This window comes from Puma concolor, chromosome F2 (genome assembly GCF_028749965.1).
Source record: "Puma concolor isolate L17-30 chromosome F2, mPumCon1.1.hap2, whole genome shotgun sequence".
In the NCBI taxonomy this organism is placed as follows: Eukaryota; Metazoa; Chordata; class Mammalia; order Carnivora; family Felidae; genus Puma; species Puma concolor.
Window position 1 is genome coordinate 11626861 of NC_141684.1, and position 25144 is coordinate 11652004.

General features: G+C 45.4%; 1 protein-coding gene and 1 long non-coding RNA gene across 10 annotated transcripts in view; one reads left to right on the forward strand and one right to left on the reverse strand.

Annotated features, from left to right (window-relative positions):
• The window catches only part of CYRIB (CYFIP related Rac1 interactor B), a 150120-nt gene that overhangs the window by 41601 nt on the left and 83375 nt on the right, over positions 1–25144 (forward strand). For all 8 annotated transcript variants that reach the window (XM_086694977.1, XM_086694973.1, XM_086694969.1 and 5 more), the window contains exon 2: positions 2248–2300. The gene's annotated coding sequence lies outside the window, so the exon portion shown is untranslated. The remainder of the gene's footprint in view (positions 1–2247; positions 2301–25144) is intronic.
• Positions 1474–9357, reverse strand: LOC147571830 (uncharacterized). 2 transcript variants are annotated; one of them, XR_015246513.1, is made up of 4 exons: positions 9290–9357; positions 8991–9205; positions 2192–2363; positions 1474–1738 (listed from the first exon to the last, which is right to left on the reverse strand). It is a non-coding gene; the product is annotated as an uncharacterized LOC147571830 (long non-coding RNA). The 2 variants fall into 2 exon arrangements; XR_015246512.1 differs by having other exon boundaries at positions 8991–9329.

Below are 25144 nucleotides of genomic sequence, written 5' to 3' on the forward strand. Positions count from 1 at the left end.
TATACCCAACACTTCCCATCCCCTGCTGAGTTAAATACCCTTTTCTATGATTGCCCAACACTGTACCCACCACTGTTGTAACACTTTTTCATACTCCATTGTAATTGCTTGTCTGCCTGTAATTGCCCCACTAATCCATGAAAGCTCCTGGCTGGCTGGGAAGATTTAATTCCTGGAATTAACTCCTTGCCACATGGTCACATGCTTGGCCCATCATAGGTGCTCAGTAGCTAGTTCTTGAAAGAATGAGTATTCTCACTTTACAGCAGAGGCTACAGGAGCTCAGGGACGTTCATTGCCTTGCTGAAAGTCACACAGCTTTGAGAGACTGAGAAGGGACTGGAGCCTCATAGTGTGAGTCTAAAGAGGAGACAAGGCCAGATCTGGTTTCTAGAGCCATAGTCCAGGTTCTCTCTGCTCTGAATCATGGAAGTGAAAAAAAGTCACCCTTGTTTGGAGACGACCACTTTCCTTCTGGGGACCTTTATGCTGTCTCCTGGATTTTGTCTTTAGGTGATGTAATGGTCAACTTACTCTTTGTGTTCTTCAAAAAAAGGGTTTTGTGAGAGTGAGTTAGTGCCCCTTTTTTTCCGATTTCTGGGATTTTCCCAAGGCCCTAAAAATTTTCCCAAGTGAACAACTTATTTCCATTTTCTATTTTGTAAATCTGGTCAAAAAAACTTGAAAGAAAGAGAAAAAAGTCCTTTATGTAACTGGAAGACATAGCGAGAGGAGTCAGGAGAACTGTAGATGAGGGGTGTGAGTGTGTGTGTGCATGTGAGGCCTGAAGGGCATGGGCGTGTTGTACAAGGACAGAGCTTGTGAGTATGCTTATGTGGTTCTTAAATTAAATCTCCTCTTTCTTTGGCCACCAAGCAATTCTGTGATCATGATTTAAAAGGGGATTTTAGGGGCGCCTGGGTAGCTCGGTTGGGTGTCTGACTTTGGTTCAGGTCATGATCTCACAGTTCGTGGGTTTGAGCCCCGCATTGGGCTCTGTGCAGACGGCTCAGAGCCTGGAGCCTGCTTCGGATTCTGTGTCTCCCTCTCTTTCTGCCCCTCCAATGTTTGTGCTCTGTCTCTCAAAAATAAATTTAAAACAAGGGGGATTTTAAGGGTACCTTGCTGGCTCAGTCAGTGGAGCGGGCTACTCTTGATCTCAGGGGTCATGAGTTTGAGCCCTGCGTTGGGTGTAGAGGTTACTTACAAAAATAAAATTAAAAAATAAAGAAATAAAAGGGATTTTAAACAATACTCATGCCACAGGGACAAGAAACCTGTGTGTGTGTGGGGGGGAGGTGGGGGGGACAAGAGGAGAGATGGCAGGAGAGCACAGGTGGCTGACATGATCAGCCGGTAGTGTTCTCCTACCACAATTGGGCTCAGCCTCCAGACCTTTTGTGAGTAAAGTGAGGCCAGTGGATCAGCTTCCTGTAATTCATCACCCGCCGAAAAGCAAAGAGAAAACACTAAGGCAGCTAAAGATTTAATCAAAATAAAGGCCAGAGAAAGGCAGTTTGTATCTCTTCCGTGCAATAATGAGAATGTCTAGACGCTGCAGACCGTGCTCTGACCCGCACGCTAAACGCTGGCGACTGTGTTCCATGGGATATTGTTTGACTTTGGTTTTATGAAAACTCCCTTTGATTCATGAGTTTTTGCTGCTGTAAGAGATGCTGAGGGTGATGGGGTTGGTGTTCTATATAAGTTTGTTTTCTTTCCTCAGCCGTGAAGAAACCTAAAACAGAAAGTGATTCAGGCATAGAATGATTCAGACCAGTTCAATCTCAAGTTGAGTTGAGCATTTTGCTGGGACCCAAATACTCCTGTTGTAACTCAGACTTCCAGCATCCTTTAACTTGGAATTCTGAATTTGAAAAGGACAGCCTGGCCCCACCCTCTGTCCCTAGAACCACACAGTCTAGCCAAACTATCCCTTGGTCATAGGATTTTGGTTTGGGTCTTTGCTCTTTGCTGTGTAACCGTCAGCAAGTTACTTAACTTCTCTGAACCTCCATTTCTTTATTTGTAATACATACCACTATTTTGAACATTAAATGAGAAAAATATTTGTGAGACATGCTCTGTAAACCCTGACGGTCTGAAGAAATGGAATTGAGAGGGGTTATTCTCTCACAGTGTCTGTAGTATGGGAAAGAATAATAGTGTCTAGGATTTACTGGGGGCTCACCTTGTGCTCAGGTCTCTTGTCGCGTGCTTAATCCTTGCTGTCACTCTGTTTTACAGGAGACGACACTGAGGCCTGGAATTTGAGCATCACGTTCAAGGTTACCAAGTTGGTAAGTAACAGCTGGATGTGACCGTGGCCATCTGCTTCCAAGCTTGTGCTCTTGACCACTTTGCTGTGAAGAAAAATTAAAGTGGATGGAAGTATTAGGCCAGGACATGGATTTCAGTTTAGTAGAAATAAGAACCTGCCGCTCTGTTGAAATTAGAATCCATGTGCTTTCTTTCGTTTACTCCACGAATATTTATTGAGACCCTACGAGGTTATCAGGTGAAATTATTAATTTATTTTTATTTATTTATTTAAAATTTTAATTTAAATAAGAATTTTGGAGACGGGGGCGGGGGTGGTGGCTCAGTGGGTGAAGCGTCCTGCTCTTGGTTTCGGCTCAGGTCATGATCTCACGATTTGTGGGACCGAGCCCCGCGTCAGGTTCTGTGCTGATAGTGTAGAGCCTGCTTGGGATTCACTCTCTCTCTGCCCCTCCCTTGCTCTCTCTCTCAAAATAGATAAATAAAGCTTAAAAAAATAATTTAAAAAAGAACTTTGGAGGAAAGAAGATGCTCTCAGCCTCTTGTCGTCAGTAACAGGAGTAATAGTTGACAGTTATTGAATGCTGTTGAGTGGCAGACGCTGTGCCAAAAGCTTTGAATTATCTTGTTTAAATTTCAAAAGAAACTTGAGGATCAAAGAAGAGAAGTAACTTGCCCAAGTTCATTCCAGTAGCAAGGGTCGTCTTAGTCCATTTGGGCTCCTGTAGCAGAATACCACAGACTGGGGGGCATTAAACAACAGAAATTTAATTCTCCCACTTCTGGAGGCTGACAAGTCCAAGATCAAGGTGCCGGCAGATTCGGTGTCTGGTGAAGGCCCACTTTCATTCACAGATGGCCATTCTTTTGCTGTAAACTCACATGGCAGAAATGGTGAGGGAGCTCCCTGGGGTCTCTTTTATCAGGGCACTGATCCCATTCATGAGGGCTCCCTCCGCAGGACCTAATCACTCCTGAAGGCCCTGCCCCCTAACACTGTCCTTTTGGAGGTTAGGTTTCGACACATACATTTGGTGGGGACACAGACAGCCCATGGCAGGGGTGGAGCCAGTATTCGCATCCAAGTAGTCTGGCTGGAGAGCCAATGCACTTAACTGTTGGCAGGCCCCTCATGGAAAACCAGCTTGGGGCGCCTGGGTGGCTTAGTTGGTTAAATGTCCGGCTCTTGATTTCAGCTCAGGTCGTAATCTCACGGTTTCATGAGTTCAAGCCCCTCGTGGGCTCTGAGCTGGTAGCTCAGAGCCTGCTTAAGATTCTCCCTCTAGGGGCGCCTGGGTGGCTCAGTCGGTTAAGCCGCTGACTTCGGCTCAGGTCATGATCTCGCGGTCCGTGGGTTCGAGCCCCGCGTCGGGCTCTGTGCTGACAGCTCAGAGCCTGGAGCCTGTTTCAGATTCTGTGTCTCCCTCTCTCTGACCCTCCCCCGTTCATGCTCTGTCTCTCTGTCTCAAAAATAAATAAACGTTAAAAAAAAAGAATTTAAAAAAAAAAAAGATTCTCCCTCTTTCTCTGCCCCTACCCCGCTTGCACTCTCTTTGTCTCTCTCAAAATAGATAAAATAAACTTAAAAAAAAAAAAGAAAGAAAGAAGAAAAGAAAGAAATGAGCCTGGGTACCCGCTATCCCCGCCAAGCACTCCCTTTTCTGCCTCTTCTGTCCCTTGTCTTCCTGGTGTCCTTACTACCCTGTGTTTGGCTGGCTGGCCCCTAGAGAGCTTTAGCTGTAGAATAGAGATCAGGTGGCAAGCTGTCGTGGAGTAGTCTCTCATGTACGCCTGTAACTTTTATTTTAATTGGGGTATAACTTACATACTGTAAAATGTACAAATCTATTTTGTTAAAGATTTTTTAAAAAATGTTTATTTGTTTTGAGGGAGACAGGGCACGTGTGCATGTGCCAGCAGGGGAGGGGCAGAGAGAGAGGGAGAGAGAGAATCCCAACCAGGCTCCATGCTGTCAGCACAGAGCCTGATGTAGGGCTTGATTTCAGGAATCGTGAGATCATAACCTGAGCTGAAATCAAGAGTTGGACGCTTAACCGACTGAGCCACCCAGGCACTCTTAAAGTGGATTTTAGGATTTTTAAAAAAGATTTTATCTTTTAAGTAATCTCTATTTCCAGCGTGGGGCTCAAATTCCCAACCCCAAGATCAAGAGTAGCATACTCAACTGACTGAGCCAGTTGGGGCCAAGTGCCCCAAGGTTTTATTTTATTTTTTTAAAGCTTATTTATTTTATTTTTGAGAGAGAGAGAGAAAGAGAGTGAGTGAGCGAGTGGGTGAGGTACCGAGAGAGATGGGGAGAGAGCCCTGCAGAGCCTGACATGGGACTCGAACCCACAAACTGTGAGATAATGACCTGAGCCAAAATCAAGGGTCAGAGGCTTAACCAACTGAGCTATCCAGGAGCCCCTTCCCCGGAGATTTTATTTTTAAATAATCTCTACACCCAGTGTGGGGCTCGAACTTAAAAACCCAAGATAAAGAGTCATATGCTCTACCCACTGAGCCAGCCAGATGCCCCTTTATGAATTCTTAATGTCACCCCATCTTGTCCCCACCTAGACAGGGCATTCAAGATTTTTATCTCTCCAGGACATTCTCTCATGCCCCTTCACAGTGAGTCCTGCCCCAGGGCTAACCACTGTTCTGACTTACAAAAGTCCTGGATACATCCTGTCATAGATTACTGCTTCACACTTACCCAGATCCAAATATACTTGCTCAACAAAAACAAAGTACAGATAAAAATAACACTTTAAATAGCGTGGGTGATCCTGTCATTCCACCCAACAGGCGTCTCTCTCTTGGAGTGAGTGTGAATGAGACACAGATCTGCTGTTCCTTCTGTCACTCTTTGTTCCTGTGGCTTTTTGGAGTATGAGCATCTATGCCATCAAGGGTGTGTCTTGTATTTATAGATTTTAATTATCCTACAACACAGCTCTGAAATCCAAGCTAGCTATTTCTTTCTGGTGCTCAACCCAAGACACCAAATCCAGTGCTGAAGGGACACAGCCTGTGTTGGACCTGTGTTGGGAGACGGTTTGTTAGTGTCCATTGTGAAGCCTTATTACGGGCTTTTCAAGGAGAATTTTGACTGCTTCCGGTTTTCATATCCGTGCTGACTTTGGAAGCTTACCCTTGAGTAAGCTGCCGCTGTAATGTGCACAGAACTCAAGCACGGGTAGGTGGTTATGTTACACTTGGAGACCTAGAACACTCTGCCAGCATGGGGGACTATGCTGATTTGTGTCTTTCGTGATATGAACACAGAGTGGACTAAAATGTAAGACTTGTACCTAGGGGAGCTCATCAGAAAGGGAAGTCCTTTAGTGTCAGAGATGAAGAGAGAAAATTAAGTCAATTGGATACGTGGGCTGAAGTCATGACAGCTTGTGGGGTTTTGTGCCCAGGAGCAGGCCATGGAATCTGGGTGTTAAGGTTGAAATGTCACAGTAGGTCTAGAAATGAGACTTGGGTCCATTGTGAAACTGAGCACTTGAGAGCCTTTTTAGAAAGTATTAATTGATTAATTTATGTGTGTAATTGTTACACTGTAGACTGTCCTCAAAAATAAGCACTAAACAATAATGAGATGCGAATACACAAGAATGGTAAGGAGGCATAGAAGAGGAACTAGGAGGATATTGCTTATGCCTAGACAGATGGGCTGGGGAAAGGCAGTATTCAAAGACATAATGACAAAAGAGACACGACTATTAGATATCCCTTCAGATCTTCTCCAGTCCTTAGGTTCCAAGAATTTGTGACCAAGTCACAAGAATCTGTGGCCCTCTTGCTGGTGGCAATATTCAAAGAGAGATGGCTGAGGCTCGGTTTCCACTGTAGGTGTGCATTGATGTGTGATATGTGTGACCAAGGTCCCTCTGGGGGGGGGGCGGGGTAAAAAAGAAGCCTTGCTTTGTAGCATTTGCTGATTTCTATGGTACAGATGCTTCCCATGTCCAGTTTCAAGCTACAAGCCTCATGTCCCTGAACCCAGAATCGGGAAGAAAGGTGTCCACTCAGCTCACCTGAGCTGGTGTGAGCTGGCTTCAACACCCCAGTGGCTCTGATGTGCATTCTGTTTTTACACTGGGATTTCTGGGTTGTGCATCATGGGTGGGACTTACAGGAAGTAGTAATGTCATGTGTGATATCACAGGGGCAGGGAGAGCCAGGGGGACAAGACTAGAGCTCTGGTGCGCTTTCTTCCCTTGTATTTAAAAACACGAAACAACGTTTTGTGAGTATGGGTGGAGAAATGGGCATACTTACCACACAGTTGGGGACAGTGACAGTAAGGGCAATATGGCACTATCTGCATTTTCTGAGTGCTTGGCCCTGCGATTTTACTTCCAAGATTTTATCCTATCTGTCATATCTTTCCTATAGTCACCCTTGGGGTATGTGAAGACATATGTAATGTACGCGCATTGCAGCGTTTATAATAAAAGCAAGATCGAGGAAGCAGCTGAAATGTATGTTGGCAGGGGATTGATTCAATCAGTTACGGTATGTTCTTACAGTGGGATACTTGGCCACTGTTTAAAATAGAAGGTCATGTGTGCTAAGAAGCTGTGATCTCCAGGATACATTCTCTCTCTTTTTTTTTTTAAAGTTTATTTACTTATTTTGAGAGAGAGAGAGAGAATACGAGTGGGAGGGGCAGAGAGAGGGAGAGAGAGAATACTAAGCAGGCAGTGCAGAGCCCAATGTGGGACTTGATCCCACAAACCGTGAGATCATAACGTGGGCTACAGTCAAGAGTCGGAGGCTTAACCGACTAAACCACCCAGGCGCCCCTCCAGGATACAATCTTAAGTTAAAAAAAGAAAAGACAAATGCAGAAAAGTGTATGTGGTATGTTCCCACCATGTGTGGGGGGGGAAAAGTAGGAGATACAAGTAAGTCCACACACCTCATGTGCTTGATTACGCATCGATTATTACTGGCAGATACCAAGAAGGAGGTGGTTGTGGGGAATACTGTTCACCTCTTGGGGGAAGAGGCTACCGGATTGTGCTCTAGGGCAGATGGAAGATGTCTTGTTGTGTATCTTTTCTATTTTCTGAATTCTTTTTTTTTTTTAATTTTTAAAATGCTTTAAAAATTTTTTAGAGGGGGGGCAGAGAGAAAGAGAGAGAGAGAGAGAGAGAGAGAGAGAGAGAGAGAGAAGGAGAATCCTAATCCTAAACAGGCTCCACGCTCAGGGTAGAGCCTGACTCAGGACTCGATCTCACAACTCTGAGATTATGACCTGAGCCAAAATCAAGAGTCAGACACTCAACCAGCAGAGCCACCCAGGTGCCTCTATTTTTTTTTTTTTTTGAATGTTTAAGCATGAGCATATATTATTTTTTGTGTTAAAAAACAAACTAGTTAACAAAAACTTCTCTTTGGGAGCTTTCAACATAAAAGCCCCTCTCATTTTTAGAAGAGATTAGCGGTCTTCTCGGGGTCGCTAATTCCCAGTGTTTACTGAGCATATGCCGAACGGCAGGTACTTCTGGTTTCAGGCTCAGTCCTCTGGAGCCGGTACGCCTGGGTCTCCCTGTTTGTAGGCTCTGCCTGGATCCTAGCAGTTGCCCAGTGAACTTGAACTTGTGATCATAGTCATAGTCGCATTTTCAGGAGAAGGGAAGTGAAGTCTTTGTGCAAAGTCAACAGCACTCTTTCAAGTGTTTTTAGAGCAGAGGTGACCCAGCTGCTTCCGAGAAATCCAGGCTACCTGGAAGGGTTCTCAAGCCTTTCGCCCTCCTGCCACTCGACCCTAGCACCTCTCTTGAGACCACACGGAAGTTTTTGTCAGTGTTAATTTTTCCATCTGTAGGACTCTTTGCCCTGGAAACTTGGAGCTGTATTTGTGGACCAAATGAATCGCTGATGTGTTTAGAAACAGCAAAGACCCAGGAGAATTTGTTTGCGGTATCCTTTTCTGATTCATTAAGTATCTTCCCAACTTGTGTTATGTACACATTGTCAGAGGTCTGAGGGACACTGGCTTTGCGCCTTTACGAAGACTGGCCTTCAAGGCCTTTCTTAGCAAAACAGATGTTCCCAGAGGTTCTTTTATTGTTGCCAGTGTTCCCTGCAGCCATATTTCTAACCCAACCCATCATGCAGTGTTTTAGGGAACCAGACACGTGCTCTCTTCCCTCTCCGTTATCATTTGGTAACAAATGTGGTAAACAGGTTATTCATCTCCAGAGGGCTGTTGTTACAATGTTGTGCGATTTGATCAACAGTAATCCAAACAGGCAAGAGGGCTGGAGTGAAAACTGAACGTTGTGTAGCATCCAAATCACAAAAACTGACCTGAGAGTTATTTAAGAGAGTGACATCGTCTGTAACATTCAGATGAAATTCTTGCCAGTGAGGGCTGTTGGACATTGGCACTTTGCCCTCTCTCGAGATGCTGTGTTGTGGGCTTGTTCAGAGAGTGCCCTTAAGTGCTTTAAGTATCACCGCCCCGTGTGTCACGTGGGTTGTAGTGGGTTTCGTTTACTGGGAGCTGGATGTGTATCAGCCGTGTTCTCTTGACTCCCCAAATAGTAATTCTATCTCTGCTGCCTGAATGCAGATGCAGGGTACGTTTAAATGCTCTTTCTTGTCGGAGGCCTTTCCTGGCCCCCCCTTCCCCCCATGCTCCTCTTGTTCCATGTCGTACTTAATTAAAGCAATTATCTTACCGGCTTTAAATAATTGTAGCTGTTTGTAGCTGTCTCCACATCGCACTGAGTGCCAGGAAAGGTGGCATGGATCATCTCGCTTCCTCTGTGCATAGCCAGCGTGCAGCCTATGTCACAGCCCTTCGGATTTCATCAGTCAGGACTCTTTTGACCTCAAAGCAGGACCCTGACTTGACCCGGCTTCCCCAGAAAGGGGATTTATGTCCTTGAAAAGCCTAGGGATGGAAATTAACGCATGGAGGTTTCAACGGTGTTGCTAAGGCTTACACAGTTTTTCTGCAACCCTCAGCATCACCTACCGTTTCTTTCTGGATTGTGGTGGCAAGACGGCTCTCAGAAGTTCTGGCAGAAGGGAATAAAAAGATCACGTTTTCAACGGTTAAAGAAAAGTCCCCGAATTGAGTCTCTGTTTCTGATTGGTCTTATCTGGGCAACATGCCCCTCGGGAACCAATCCCTGTGGCTTAAGAGAATGCGATGCTCTGATTGGCCATCCTGGATCGAGTGCCCGCCCCCTGAAGGAGCTGAGGTTAGGGTCTGCACCCCCCAGAGCACAGGGACTGAGGTGAGGGGAGGTGGGTGTTCCCCAGGAAAATCTGGGAACCGTGTGTGAATGGGGGCGGGGTGGGTAAGAGCAAGGATGTCCAATAGAGTAGGTTTTTAAGGGGTGTTTACTCAGTGAATGAATTAACAGATGAATGAGCAAACGGGAGCGTGCTGCTGATTCTGTGAGCTGGTTTATACAATACCCAGAGTGGGGTTTTAACAGATGGAGCCTTTGCAGAGAAGGAAGGATAAAAGAGAGCCTTGAAATCAAGTCCTGTAAGGGTGACAGTAAATTAGCTGAAATACTTAAGAAATAGGAGACATATGAGAGCTGTTTCCAGATGTGTGAAGGGCATTTCTAGAAATGGAACCTTTGCTGGGTCCTTGCTTTATGTCTAAGGCACTGGGGCTAGTTGCTTGGATCGGCGTCTCCCCTCTTTTATGTTCACTTTATTGTTACTGGACAGTCTATTTACGTTCACTATAGAAAATCTGAAAATTTACACAAAAGCGAAAAATAAATGTCCTCCCATAATCTTATCATCAAAAGCTAATTGTTATTAATATCTTGCATATATTCTGTCAACCTTTTCTCCCTCTGTGTAGCTGCATTAAAAAAATTGTGAGCCACTGGGTGGTTCAGTCGGTTAAGCGTCTGACTTCAGCTCAGGTCATGATCTCGTGGTTCTTGAGTTCGAGCCTCGCCTGGGGCTCTGTGCTGACAGCTCAGAGCCTGAAGCCTGCTTCCAATTCTGTGCCCACCCCCCTGACCCTCCCCTGCTCACGCTCTATCACTCTCTCAAAAATAATAAAGATTAAAAAAATTCTTATTTAATCTTGATAATGGTTATTTGTCAGAGAAGGGATCTGTGGCTCAGACCTAGGCACTGGAGTCCTAGGGCCAGAATTGAGTCCCCAGGTGCCAGCCTCTCATTTCTGGGCATTGGGTTTGCCAGCTTCATAATCAGCAGTCTGAGCACTAATAGGGCTTTACGACTGTTCTCTTCTGAGAATCCTGATTTCGTCACTTTGTGCATCCACTCACTCCTTCACCCATGTGCTCAGGTGATCTTTCATTGAGTGCTTTCTGGGTGCTGGGGCTGTACCGGTGAACGAGCCAAGGCCCCTACCCTCCTGCAGCTGACCGTGTAGCTGAGCTCCACCTCATCAGTGAATGGTTAGGTCAGCAGCAGCTAGGGATGTGCGGGGACTGCCGATTGCTCTGGTCCCAGTCCCCAGCTTCTGTCCGGAAGCTACCAGCAAAGCAAAGAGGAAGCATCGCAGCCGGAAGGCCTTGTTGATATATGCCCTCTGCCCAAGCTCCCTTTCCTGAAGGGAATGGCAGTATGTTGAGGGGTGGGAGGCTCGGGGTACACATTACCTGTCCTCGCCCTCCCAGGCCTGGCTCTGCTGGGTGATCTGCAGTTTGGCCCACATTGTGTCCACGTGATGATCCTGTTTCCTGAACCTCAGACTAGAACTCACGATATGAAACAGTGTTAGCCAAAAGAAAGAGGCACATACATATTTCTGGAATGCAACCTTGGGTGTGTTTGCATGGCTGTCCTTGCCCAGGAAGGTAGGTATTAATATGCTCATTTGGCAGGGGAGGACGCTGATGTCCAGCTGGATCTGTGATTTGAGCTAAGGCCTTACTGATGGCTCTCAGCTCCCTCATCACGTTCCTCTGATCCAGATACATCTGGAGTGTAGGGTTTTAAAAGGTTCTGAAATTCCGGGTGATATTGTTAGTTTCATTCCATTCACCTATTTAAAAAAGTATTTATTGAGGGCCTGTGTCCAGAAACTCTCTTAAGCCTGGGATGCTGGCGGACCAAGACGAGTGAGGGCTCTTGCTCCCAGGAAACTTGAAATCTGAGTTAAATCTTCGGAAGAGTGATGATGTTTCTGCATAATCTCTTGCTCGGTGATTCATTCAGCCATGCATGAGGATGTGTCAGGGTGCTTTGAGTTGTAAGGGACAGAAAGCCTAGTTCAAACTGGATAATTGATGGGAGCAGTTGAGTGGTTCACATAACCAAAAGGTGAAGAAGTGGGATAGGTTTTGGGTACGCTTTGATCAGGGCTCTGGCTTCATTTCTTTGTGATCCTCTGGGCTCTGCCCTTATGTCTGTTGGCTTTGTTCTCAGGTTGACTCCCTTCATAGTAGTGAGAGGGTTGCCAGCAGGGCTTCTGTATTGTTCCAACGCCAGCAGACCTCAGGAAAAATAGGTGTGCTCCAGGAAGTGCAGAGTACAGCTGTCTAACGTGGTGGTCTGGCTGCTGGTACTTCTCAGCCCACGTGTTTGTTTGATCACATCCACGGGAGGGAGAGCTGCCATCTCTCCCCAGGGCCATAGCACAAAATTTCTGAGCTCCCTTCTGGTTGGGTCATCATCTGAGGATGATCCATCTCAAACCATCATGGCGGCAGAGGAAATAGGATAACATTGATTGCCTTAGATCAGTCAGGCCCCATCCCTGGAACTGGGAATGAGGACCGAATGACTGAAGGATGCTGCTTGGTGGGAAGAAATGATGTTGAAGAGGCAACTACAGTCTCTTAAGGGGGGCAGTGTGTAGGATGTGGGCGCGTAGGAGGAACAGCAAGGTCCCTTCTCTTAAAAAAAAAAAAGAAAAAGAAAAGGCCTTTCTCTTAAAAAGCTCCACATTGTGGTGGGCACTCTGAGACTTTGGCAGTGATCAGAGGAAAGGCATTTACTACATTTTTTGAACGCTAGGCACTTTATACGTTTTCCTCAGTTAGTTCTTATACTGTCCCTGTCGAGTAGGTATTTCCATTTCACAGATGAGCAAACAAGTTCAGAGAGGTTAAGTTGCTTGCCAACAGCCACACGTCTAAGAGAGCGAGGTGTTTTGAGGCTGTGCATCCCACATTCCCTACTTCTCCTTCTTGTGACGGTTGCAGAGCAAATAGATCGTTAACAGGGACCCTACAAAGGTTTGTCTAATGACTCCTCTACAGTAAGCAGGGCCTTGGGAGTAGTTACCACTTTTCATTTCAGGCTTTTATTAGCGGAATTCTGCCCACTTTTTTTTTCTTTTCCTTTTCCTTAACTAACTCTAGATGGGAGGAAAACTCTCCCAGGTCCAGATAAGCAACCTATAATTGAAAGAGCTTCTGAGAAGAGCAGAAGCATTGTCAACTCCAATGCATCAGAAGAGACGGTTGCGTTCAGATAATTTTACAAAAATGATTTCTCTCTCCTTCTGACTTGGCTGCCTGAGGCTTCCACTTGGTTTTAAAGTAGTAGGGTAACTATTATGTAATCCTATACAATGCTTCTTTCCCCTGGGCTCAAGAGAACTCAGGTATTCAAAATACAGAATACATTTGTTTTGATGAAGAGTTTATGTAAAGCCAGCGTGTTTCTTAAACCATCCCCAAAACAAGGGCATATGAACTGGGTTTTTTAGTTTTCTCCAGACTCTGCAGAGACAGAACATCCAGCAGAGCAGGAGATGGTTTACCATAACTCGTGTGTGCTGCTGGCAAAATGTCTGTGTTCCTTTTTTTTTTTTTTTCCAATTTACTTTTGAGACAGAGAGAGAGCGCGCTCGCGAGCGAGCAGGGGAGGGGCAGAGAGAAAAAGGGGGACAGATAATCTGAGGCGGGCTCTGTGCTGACAGCAGGGAGCTCGATGTGGGGCTCGAATTCACGAACCGTGGGATCATGACCTGAGCCAAAGTCATCCGGCTGCTCAACTGACTGAGCCACCCAGATGCCCCAAAATGACCTGTTCTTACTGCTCCCTGAACCTACCATGAGTGTTGTGCACTTTGTTGCCCACTGAAAGAACGCTGGTCTGTTCACAGATCTCCTGACCTCACTTCCATCCCACTGGATATAGTTTCATCCTGAGGGAAATTAACAAAAATGGGGAAATCAAAATGGTGGTCAGTGCCAAGTTGACATATAAGACTTTCAGCTTAGCAGCTGTGCTTTTTGAGTTCTTGTGTCTGCTTTCCATTTTTTTTTTTTCAGGCTATTATGGATAATAATGGATTTATATTAGGTTGTCTACCATGTTTCAGGGCCTGGGGATAGATGAATGAAGCATAGTCTCCATTACATAGTCTTCAGTGGTCCTCCTCTGAACAGTCTGTCCATGCCAGTATATTTTTTTGCTTCTGATTTACGCTGGGCCTGGCAAACTTGTTAAACTGGACCTTAGAAAAAGTATGAAGTAAAAAGAGGAAACAGGAAAGATGTGAGGGTAGATGCATAGGCTTAGCTGTCAGGTCGGATTGCTGGGCTCCCCTTGTTGACTGTAGAGGGTGACTACCGTGGTTGTCACTAGGACTGGTATTTAGGGGCTCTTTGTTACACAGCATAACCTAACTCATCCTGACTGATGTGACCACCACATAGGATTCATGGAACCTGGCCAGCTTGTATATGCACCTGTGTGAATGCACGCACATGCAAATATATGTAAGAATAGATATGAACATGGGTGCCTGTAGGACAGTGGTTCTCAAACGTGTCTGTACATTAGAATCACTTGGAGATCTTTTAAAATTCCAAAGCCCAGGGGTGGCTGAGTGGCTCAGTCGGTTAAGTGTCCAACTTTGGCTCAGGTCATGATCTCATGGTCTGTGAGTTTGAGCCCCACAACAGGCTCTGCACTGACAGCATGGAGTCTGCTTGGGATTCTGTCTGTCTCCCTCTCTCTCTGCCCCTCTCCCAGTTGCATGCTCTCTCTTTCTCTCAGTGACATAAGATGAGATGAGATGAGATGAGATGAGATGAGATGAGATGAGATGAGATGAGATAAGATAAGATAAGATAAGATAAGATGAGATTAGATTCCAAAGCCCTCAGGACATAGTCCAAATGAATTAATTTACCAACTCTGGGGGTGGGACACAGTATTAATAGATTTTAAACTCTCTGGGTGATTCCAGTGTGCAGACAGTTTCAAGAACCATATGAGAATTTTAATAACATCATGATTATTATTTAGAGAGGAATAGAGATAATGGCAATGATATTGATACTAGCTATCATTATCGTCAACTGACTGCTGCTTGTCTGCTGGGCAGTATCCTGGGTAAATAACAAACACTGTCACATCTAATCCACACTGCAGCCCTGCAAGACAGCTCTGTAGGTGGTTGGAGAAGGAAGAGAGGAGATCGTATCTGTTAAACTGATGTCAGCCACAGAGCTGCTCAGTCCAGATTGTCAGGTATAGTCCAGAAGGATGGAATTGCTGGTCTCATCCTGTCGATCCCAGAATGACCACTGTGGTCATCATTGGGGCCGAGACCCCGGGGCTGTTTGTTACCACAGCGTAACCTGGCCCGTCCTGCTGGATGCAACCATGCTTTTAATAACCACAGTGGATTCAGGAGTCGATACGCGAGAGCACGTTTTGCAAAGTTATAAATTGAGAGTGAGTTTATTTTGGCTTGTGGCTTGGAAAGAGAAATGAGCGTAGTAAACCAAGCTATTAATCTTGGGTTGGTTGATTCATCCATCAAAATCACTCTCTGTGTTTCAAGGAAATCAGGTTAAGTAGATTAATAAAACATTACCTTGTGTGTTTGTAGTGCTTTCCTCAATGGGATACACGGTGCTCTACAAACCTCATACCATTTGCTAATCTTGACACTTCCTCGAAGGATTGTCAGGCATCAGTAGGGCCGTGTGTTACTGGAAGGTAATAACGGGAACTTAGTGATGGTGAGATGCTTATCCAGCATCCAGAGATGCCTGACTGCAGTCTTGGTGGGTAGATAGGAGTTTGTCCGGGAGGTATGGTAGTGTCTGGAACGGTGTTCATAGCACAGAGAACAGCACAGACAAAGGCACAACAGCAGGAAATAGTAACTATAGGAACTCTATAAGTAGCTTAGTATTACTACCAAGAAAGAAGCCATTCTCCACTCCTATGGGTGATTGAGAAGTCCCAGACAACCTGCATTTCCACTTGTTTCTTTATCATTTGGTACATGTCTATTAACTTTTCTTTTTGACTTTGGAAGAGATTTGTGTGTAATGAGGGGCCAAGAAAGCATAATGCTTTAATTGACCTCCTTTCCCCCGAAAGATCACACCAGACACCGCACCAAATATTCACTGCTGATTAAGTAGAGATTTTTTTACAGGGCTCTGTTGACGCCTCAGTGATCCAACCCTTGGACATGAACTCAGCAGTTCTCTGACTCTCCCTGAGTCCAGGCCTTGGGATTGTGTACCTGTGAGACGCCTCTGAGCCTCTCTTGGGCTGTTGGTTTTTCTTAAGTGTAAATGTTGGATTGAAGGTGAATTTCAAGGTTCCCTACATGTTTAAAATTAAGTGATTCATCAAGTACTCATTAATGCAAGTGGCCTATTAAATGAAAATGCTAAGTACATGCTGAAATGAATACGGCAGACATTTTCTCTGGGGCTGTGGATTTAGATAACACCAGGGCCTGGACAAGAAAAACCATTCTCCTCTCTACCTTTGTGCATCAAAGCTGAAAGAGAGATGCTTTCTCATTAAACATGTATTCTACAATGAAATCAGCACCAGGGTTTTATTTTTTTTATTTTGTAAATGTTTATTTTTTAGAGAGACAGAGTGTGAGCAGGGGAGGGACAGAGAGAGGGGGAGACACAGAATCCAAAGCAGGGTGGCTCCAGACTCTGAGCTGTCTGCACAGAGCCTGATGCGGGGCTCGAACCCACGAACCGTGGGATCATGACCTGAGCTGAAGTTGGACACTTAACCACCCAGGTGCCCCAGCACCATGATTTTAGAGAAGAAGCTAGCCGAGCCAGTTAAGCTGCTTCATAACTTGGACCATACTGGTTCTCTTTTGCAAAGGTGTTGTGTTTGTTTGTTTTTTTGAATCTTATGCAATGTCTTTTCTTCTGTAGTCTCAAAACTCAAAACTTTTTTCACACTGTTAGCTCGTGTTTGACATCCCCATTGTTCTTTCTAAAGGTCTATATTGCAACCGGTTGGTTCCACAGCTAGTGACCTAATCATTGTGGCTACGTTGGGGAGAGTTTACATCTCACCTCCTTGGGTTGCTTATCTGATTTACTGATTTTAGGGTTGTGTCCATGTTGGGATTTTGGAGTTGGGGTAAGGCCCTGGGACTAGGTTAACGCTGGACCAATGCCATCTCTGTGACCAGCTGCACCTGTTTGCACGAGCTCTGTGCTAGCACTGGGGTTACAGTGGTGACAACACAGTCTGGTCTCTGCCCTTGTGGGGCTCCCTGTGTTTAAGGAAGTACACAAATCACCATGCAATTGCAATTATGTATGTGCTATAAAGGAGAAGCACAGGGTCCTGATCATTCATAGTGGGGCATCTGACCCAGTTTGCTCAAAGTTCAAATGAATGGACATGATGAGGAGCTCAGGAAAGCAGTTGGGGAGGCTGGAGGCATTAAGAGTAATCTGTGATGGGGGCGCCTCGGTGGGTCAGTCAGTTAAACATCCGACGTCAGCTCAGGTCATGATCTCATGGTTCATGAGTTTGAGCCCCATATCTGGCTCTTTGTTATACAGTGCAGAGCCTGCTTCAGATTCTCAGACTCCATCCCTCTTGCTCTGTAATGTGTGATCAAATGCAAGGGTGAAAGGTTCAAGATTGAGGCCACAAACAGCACTAAGGTCCCTGTGAGTTGGTACAATTCAGGACACCAGGCCTTCCGAGAACAACTTCTTGACTCTTCTCCTCTAACTCCCCAAAGCCAAAGGAAGTATTCTTTCCCTTAAATTCTCCAGGCCGTATGTCTATATCATTTCTTTGGCAGTTGTATGTTGCTTGCTCCCCTGATCATGCTCTGTTCTGTTTCTCAAAACAAACAAAACGTTAACACGTAACAGCCCCACGTGCACCTTTGTGCTCAAATTCACCAAAGCTTCCATCGATTGGGGGAATTGATGGGGAAATTCTATCAACTTGTGGAAAGTTTAAGAGATACTAGCTTGTAGGGGCACTTGGGTGGCTCAGTCGACAGGGCATCAGACTTCGGCTCAGGTCATGATCTCATGGTTGGTGCGTTCGAGCCCCATGTCGGGCTCTGTGCTGACAGCTCACAGCCTGGAGCCTGCTTCGGATTCTGTGACTCCCTCTCTCTCTGTCCCCCTGCTTGTATGCTCTCTCTCTCTCTCTCAAAAATAAATAAACATTAAAAAATTAAAAAAAAAATAAAAATAAGAGATGCTAGCTTGTAATTAAAAGTCCAAGATAAATGGGCTTTTCTTTTCTGCATCTTCTTACCTAGTTTTCTTTCTGCCCCTGTGATTCTGTTTCCATATTCCTGCCCTTCCTTACTGCTCTCTGTCAGAGGCACACCCCTTGGTCACTTCATCTATTTCTCTACATCTTTCTTCTGTCTGCATGCTTTGTTGAATGCTGTCTTTTAAAACAAAATTGTTCAAAACATTGAGGGAAACTTAAAAAAATTTCATCCCTACTCCCTCATCCTGTTCTAACCTCTCTGATCCTATCTGCCAGTTTCCCATGGGGGTGCGTATTGTATATTAATGGCATTCTGTTATATATACAGTTTTGTACTTTGCTCTTTTAGGATGTTCACAAATTTTCTTTATTTAAAAAAATTTTTTTAATGTTTATTCATGTTTGAGAGATAGAGAGAGAGAGAGAGAAAGAGAGAGAAAGAGAAAATGAGTGGGGGAGGAGCAAAGTGAGAGGGAGACACATAATCTGAAGCAGGCTCCAGGCTGTGAGCTGTCAGCACAGAGCCCAACGCGGGGCTCGAACCCACGGACCGTGAGAGCATGACCTGAGCCATAGTCGGACGCCCAACCGACTGAGCCACCCAGGTGCCCCAGAATGTTCACAAATTTTCAGTCAGCAAATGTTAATTGAGCTTCTACTCTGTGCCAGGCATTGCTGTAATGGCTGGGGGTAGATACATCAGTGAACAAACCAGACATAATTCCCTGCTTTCCTGGAAGTTTCCACCTGTTTCGTGGAGAGAGACAATAAACATAGTACAAATTCTCTTAGGAGGTGACTGCTGTTACAGAAAAAAACAGGAGGGTTGAAGAAGGTTGGCAGTATTTATAAAATATTTTCTCATGTTGCTCCCATCTTTGTGCGTACTTGGGGGTTGTATATTATCCTTGATATTGATGGATTATATTTTATTTAGAGCCTTAGGACTGTACACTTTAAATCTGGAGAGAACTTCGGAATCATTGAGAGTAAACCATTCATTTTTGAGGGGAGGAAAACAGGTCCAGAGAAAAGAAAAGACTGGCTCAAAATTATACAGCCCCTGAGTGGCAAAGCGGGGGCTGTTAAATCTTAATTGGATTGATTTTCTTTAATTCTAAAGACAGTTCTTTCAGAACCCTGGTATGCTGTTTCCCTGTTGTGGGAAGTTGAATTTGTTTCTGGTTTTTAGTATAAATAATGCTACAATGGGGGCGCCTGGGTGACGCAGTCGGTTGAGCGTCCGACTTCAGCCAGGTCACGATCTCGCGGTCCGTGAGTTCGAGCCCCGCGTCGGGCTCTGGGCTGATGGCTCGGAGCCTGGAGCCTGTTTCCGATTCTGTGTCTCCCTCTCTCTCTGCCCCTCCCCCGTTCATGCTCTGTCTCTCTCTGTCCCAAAAATAAATAAACGTTGAAAAAAAAAATTAAAAAAAAAAATAATGCTACAATGGGCAGCTTTATACCAAAACCATCTGAATGAAAGCAAGTTAATAATAACAGCAATGATAATAATAGAAAAGGCTAATATTTATCGAGCACCTAACATTTGTAAAGCACCGTGCTAAGTGCTTTACGTGAAATAACTTAATTCTGACAGTGAGTACCGTGACTTTCCTATTTTTTACAGATGACTAAATGAAGGGATTCAGACTCAGGTCTGTCCGTCTAGAGTCTGTGTTCTTAGTTACCATGATGTACTGCCTTATGGGTTTGAATACTAAAGCTGCAGATTTCAAAAAGCAAGATAATCAGCCATGCACTTTCATTTAAACACTTAAGAGTTGTCCAAGAACGTTGACATATTAGGTTTAACTGTATGTCATCAATGTTTTTAGGGTAAAAAGTGGTTGAATGTTAGCAATTTCATACATTCCATCTGTTGCTTTAGTTAATCCTCATCATAATAGTGAATTAGGGGCACCTGGCTGGCTCAGTCAGTGGAGCATGGGACTCTTGATCTCAGCGTCAGGAGTTCGAGCCCCGTGTTGGGTATAGAGATTACTTAAATTAAAAAATAAATAAATTAATTAAAAAAATCCCAGTAGGGGCGCCTGGGTGGCGGAGTCGGTTAAGCAGCCGACTTCAGCCAGGTCACGATCTCACGGTCCGTGAGTTCGAGCCCCGCGTCAGGCTCTGGGCTGATGGCTCAGAGCCTGGAGCCTGTTTCCGATTCTGTGTCTCCCTCTCTCTCTGCCCCTCCCCCATTCATGCTCTGTCTCTCTCTCTCCCCCAAAAAAATAAATAAACGTTAAAAAAAAAAAATTAAAAAAAAAAATCCCAATAATGGTGAATTAGGTGGTATTGCAAATGAGTAGCCTAATATTTTAGATGGAGCTTGGACACTGAATGAGTTAGTTAATGTTTGTAGAGAGAAAAACGAACGGGAGGCAAGAAAGGCAGTATGACTTGGGCCACGTAACCAGCTGCTCATACCTGCGTCAAATCCTGACACCCTGTCTTAGTAGCTTTGTGACCTCCAGTGAAATACATTCCTGGTGCCTAATTCTCTCAAGTGAAAACTGTCATTATAAAGATGGGTGGAAATCATTTTGTTCAAAACCGGCAGAAACTAAGCAGTCGAGCCAAGGTATCGAGTGGTGGTAGTTCCGTCTTGCCATTAAATTTCAAGAAAAACCCGTCTCTTTTCTCCAACCATGGTGTTTCTGTAAAACACACAAAGAAGCTTCTTATTTATTATTATTATTATTATTTTAAAGTTTATTCTCATTTATTTTGAAAGAGAGATAGAGAGCACACAGGGGAGGTGCAGAGAGAGGGAGAGAGAGAAAGAATCCCAAGCAGGCTCTGCACTGTCAGCTCTGCTATGTCAGTGCATAGCCCAACATGGGGCTTGAACCCACAAACTGCGAGATCATGACCTGAGCCGAAACCAAGAGTTGGGTGCTTAACCGACTGAGCCACCCAGGCACCCCATGAAGAAGCTTTTTAAAATGGCATGGATTAACTTCATGACCCTTGACACAATTAGGGGACTCTGGTTCTTTACAGGGAAAGTTTTTCCTCTAACTCGGATGGAGAGCTGTATTAAGATGGGTGGGGCAGCAGAGATGCACCTCTGTTTGGGTTTCTGGGTCACAACGACTTGAGGTCCAGGAACAGACGCCCCCACCAGCCGTTTCTCTCCCTCTTGTCTTCCGGTGCCATTTCTGATTTGATGACATCTTGCCCCCTTGTTCAGGTGACCCCCTCCTGTGCCTGCACAGCTTGGTAAGGTGGCCCAGCCATGGTGGAGGTGGCAGGTGGGCAAGGCAGCCAGTGCCCTTGAGCACTGACCAGTCCTGCTGGAATGGGGTCTGTTGTGTCTGTGTGGCAAGGTGTGGCAAGGTCCTTCCTTCCGGAGGGCAGTGACCTGACCACCGTCAGAGCCAAAAATGCTAAGTGGCAGGGGGCCTGGGTGGCTCAGTTAAGCGCCCAACTTTGGCTCAGGTCATGATCTCATGGTTGGTGAGCCGGAGCCCCGCCTCGGCTTCTGTGCTGACAGCTCAGAGCCTGGAGCCTGCTTTGGATTCTGTGTCTCCCTCTCTCTCTGCCCCTCCCCCCACTCATGCTCTGTCTCTCTCTCTTTTTCTCTCAAAAATAAACAAACATCAACACTTTTTTTTTTGGAAAATGCCGAGTGGCTTCTCAACCACGCCATGGGCTGGACTTGCTGCTTGTGGAAAAGGACAGTGCATCCCGAGCGTGCCCTCTTGGGTTTTTCTGCAGCCAGTTCTTTGTCTCTAAGTGGTGCAGTGGGCTTTGGGCCACAGACTGCTTAGGACCTCAGTAAACCCTGGGAACCAGTCCATCCCCTCCAGGGAAAAACTTTGCCCTTGGGCAGGGCTTGGGAGGGGGAAGTGAAGGCTTGCCGAAAGTCTCTTCCTCTTTTTTTTTTAAAAATTTTTTTTTTTCAACGTTTATTTATTTTTGGGACAGAGAGAGACAGAGCATGAACAGGGGAGGGGCAGAGAGAGGGAGACACAGGATCGGAAACAGGCTCCAGGCTCTGAGCCATCAGCCCAGAGCCCGACGCGGGGCTCGAACTCACGGACCGCGAGATCGTGACCTGGCTGAAGTCGGACGCTTAACCGACTGCGCCACCCAGGCGCCCCTCTTCCTCTTTTTACATTAAAATCTTGGCAAGAAAAGGCGCTCTTTCTTTCTGTCTCCTGTATCAGCAGCAGATTCCCAAACTGAACTCCGAGACATCGTCCTGGCTTCGTCACACGTCACCTTTGCCGGCTGCAAACAATCTTGCTTCTCCAGCTGATGGGGACTCTAATAACTCCAGGTGGTGAATGGGCGGTAGGGAGTGTGGTTCTGTACAAATACAAGCTCTAACTAAAGCAATACAAACACAGAGGAAAAAACGGGAAGCTTGTCAAGAGGGAAGTGCTGTATTAAAACATTTTACCTTTACTGACATTGAAGAAACCTCCCCTTTAGTTTAACACTGGGAGATGTGTTAAATACTCTGTGGTGTAGTGACATGGCTGGGTGTTCCAGAACCTTTAACAGCAAGGCAGCAGAAGTATCTTTATTAAGGAAAGGTGATTAAGATATACTGTGAAATGAAACACAGCAGATTACAGTTTAGGAGCCATTTCTATAAAAATATATGCATTATCTTTATATAGATACAGGAAAAAACATTTGGAAGGGGATCCACTTGGTGGGAGGTTGGATCATGAGTGTTTATATTTTCTTCCTTTTGCTCATCTGTGTTTTCAATTTTTTGTCTGCAGTCAACATTGTTCTTCATAGAGTTTAGGGTGAAAGAAGGATGTCCGGGGCTGGGAACCGCCCTTTTTTACCCAATCATTCCACACATTTATTGAGGGTCTCCTAGGAGCTGGGTGGGCACAGTGATAGGTGTTGGAGCGGAATAGCTCCGACCTTTGCCTTCACAGAGCTGATGTTTTAGTGGGAGGCTTTTCTTTTTCTTTTCTTTTCTTTTTTTTTTTTTTGTTTGAACTTTATTTAGAGAGAGACAGAGAGCAAGTGGGGGAAGGGTAGAGAGAGGGTGAGATAGAATCCCAAGCAGGATCCACGCCATCAGCTCAGGGCCCGATGTGGGGCTCGAACCCATAAATCGTGAGATGGGTGATCTGAGCCGAGATCAAGAGTCGGATGCTTAACCGACGGAGCCACCCAGGCGCCCTATGGAAGGCTTTTTAAAAACACTTTTAAGCTAAAAAAATAAAAATAATTACAGGTTATACAAATTACTGTGAAGGAAAAAAAAATGCCGGTGGCATATAGGAATGACTGAAGGGAGGTGAGGGAGGTGTGACCGGGAGCACCCCTTTGAGGAGGTGACCCTTGAACCTGAAGGCCAAGAAACAGGCACTTGAGGAGGCTAGAAGGCACATCTGAGGCGCAGGGAAGGACCAGTGATGCAAGGCTGCGAGAGCCTACCGCCTGCCTGTAGGTCACCCCGTGGAACTGTCCACCTGTGAGAAATGTTACATTTGGGAATGTGATGGAGGTTCATAGAGCCTTGGAACTCTGAGGAAATACGGCCTTAAGGACAACTTTATGGCTCCTGAGAGATTGGCTAATGTTTTGCTAAACAACAGGAGTGTGTTAGGTTTGAGCTGTCGGCTTTGTACTTTGTTTCTTTTGAGTAGCAGCTCTGATGCCATCTTTCATGGCGGACAGGCTTCGAGTGCTGTCTGGGGATGCCCAGGCCTCATTCCTGTGTCCTCTTCTGCATTCAGGAAACTCGCCCACTGCATGCTCAGCCGTCAGGCTGGACACTGGAGTCCTAGTCCTTAGCCTTCGAACCTCTGGCCATCCTGGAAATGTCTGGGAGGGTGCCTCTTTCCTCAAGGATTCAGTGTTCATTGTTTTCCACCAAGAGGAGGAGGGAAGCCGTTCATAGAAGTCCCTGAATGTTAGGTTGAGGACTAATATGTCATATTTGAATTAACTATGGTAGCACCATCAAGAGTCCTCTCTAAGGGCAATCCAAGCAACGCAAATCAAGAACCATAGCGATATTCAGATCCTTTAGCCCAGAACTGCAGTCCAAGGAACTTAGGTGGAAGTCATTTTTTTTAATGGGAAGAAACCAAGGATACAGCAATGTCTATAACAGCAGTAATAGGCATTAACGACATTGTGCTTTGGGGCTTTGAACATATATTCCTATACTGACAGTACTTATGAGAGCTTTGCAACATTCCTGTGATGGATGTTCTTATGCCCATTTCACAGATGGGAAATGAAAGGTTAGAGAGGTCATGTGAGTGGTCCTGGTTCACCCTGGCAGGTTCAGGCTCTGAACTCTAATACATGCATTGTTGCCTGGTGGGTTTGTTCAGAAACTCTGAAAATGATGGAAGTCAAGAAAGCATATGGAGGGAACCAAGACTGAAAATTATTATCGAACTTAATGTATGCTTAGTTGTGTCCCAAGCATTTTGTAAATTTTATCCAGGTTAATCTTCACCACAAACTTGAGGGGAGACTGAAGCTCTGAGAGGTTGGAGAACTTGTATAAGCTGTAGAACAGGATTCAGACCCTGGCTCGGCCAGGTGGCTTCAGTTCTGTTGTATTGTCCCTCTGCTTCACAAGAAAGCATTGTTGGGTGAGTGAATACATGGTAGGCTGATGCCACAGCTCTGCATCTTCTCCAATGCAATACATTCTCTCAGTACTCCCATGAGAGTTGCAGCTTGGCTGACTCTTGAGGGCACACTTTTCCGACACCCTTCACCTAAAGGCTGTCTTTCCTCACTCAACTCATCTCTTGCAAAATGCTCAGAACCGAATGAGTCCAGGGTAAACCAGGCATGCAGGGTGTGAACCTTTAGAAACCGAAGGAAATTGAGCTATTTCAACGTGATGCAATATTCTGCCGCCATTAAAATGATAAATGTGACTGTAGAAATATGAAATGGCATTGGGAAATAGTTGCACGTATCTGAAATAGTAATGGAAGCAGTGTGCATTGATGTGAATAAAGGTTGGGAGAGGACAGGAAGGAAAACTGTGTGAAGGTATTGGGATTGAATGGTGTCACCTTCTGATGGGTCTGCTAAGCTAGGAACCTCAGGGTCAGGTTCCACAGCTCCCACTGCTACTTTGCCCGGATTCAGCTAGTCACAAACTCCTGGAGATTCGACAGGAGTATCCTAATTCTGGTGCCCCTTCTCCCTCTCCATTGCTAGATTCCTAAACCAGGCGCTAATTATCTGTCAGCTGGACTGTACAAAAGCTTCAGCGGTCTGTGGACCTCAATTCTCCTTCCCACCATAGTCCGCATTGGACACTGTCGTCAGAGTGACCTTGATATAAAACGCATCTGATCATGTCTCCCCTTGCTGAGAAGTTTCTGTTTACTTGTTATTGCCTTCAGGAGGCAAGTTCAAACTTCTTAGCATGGTGTTT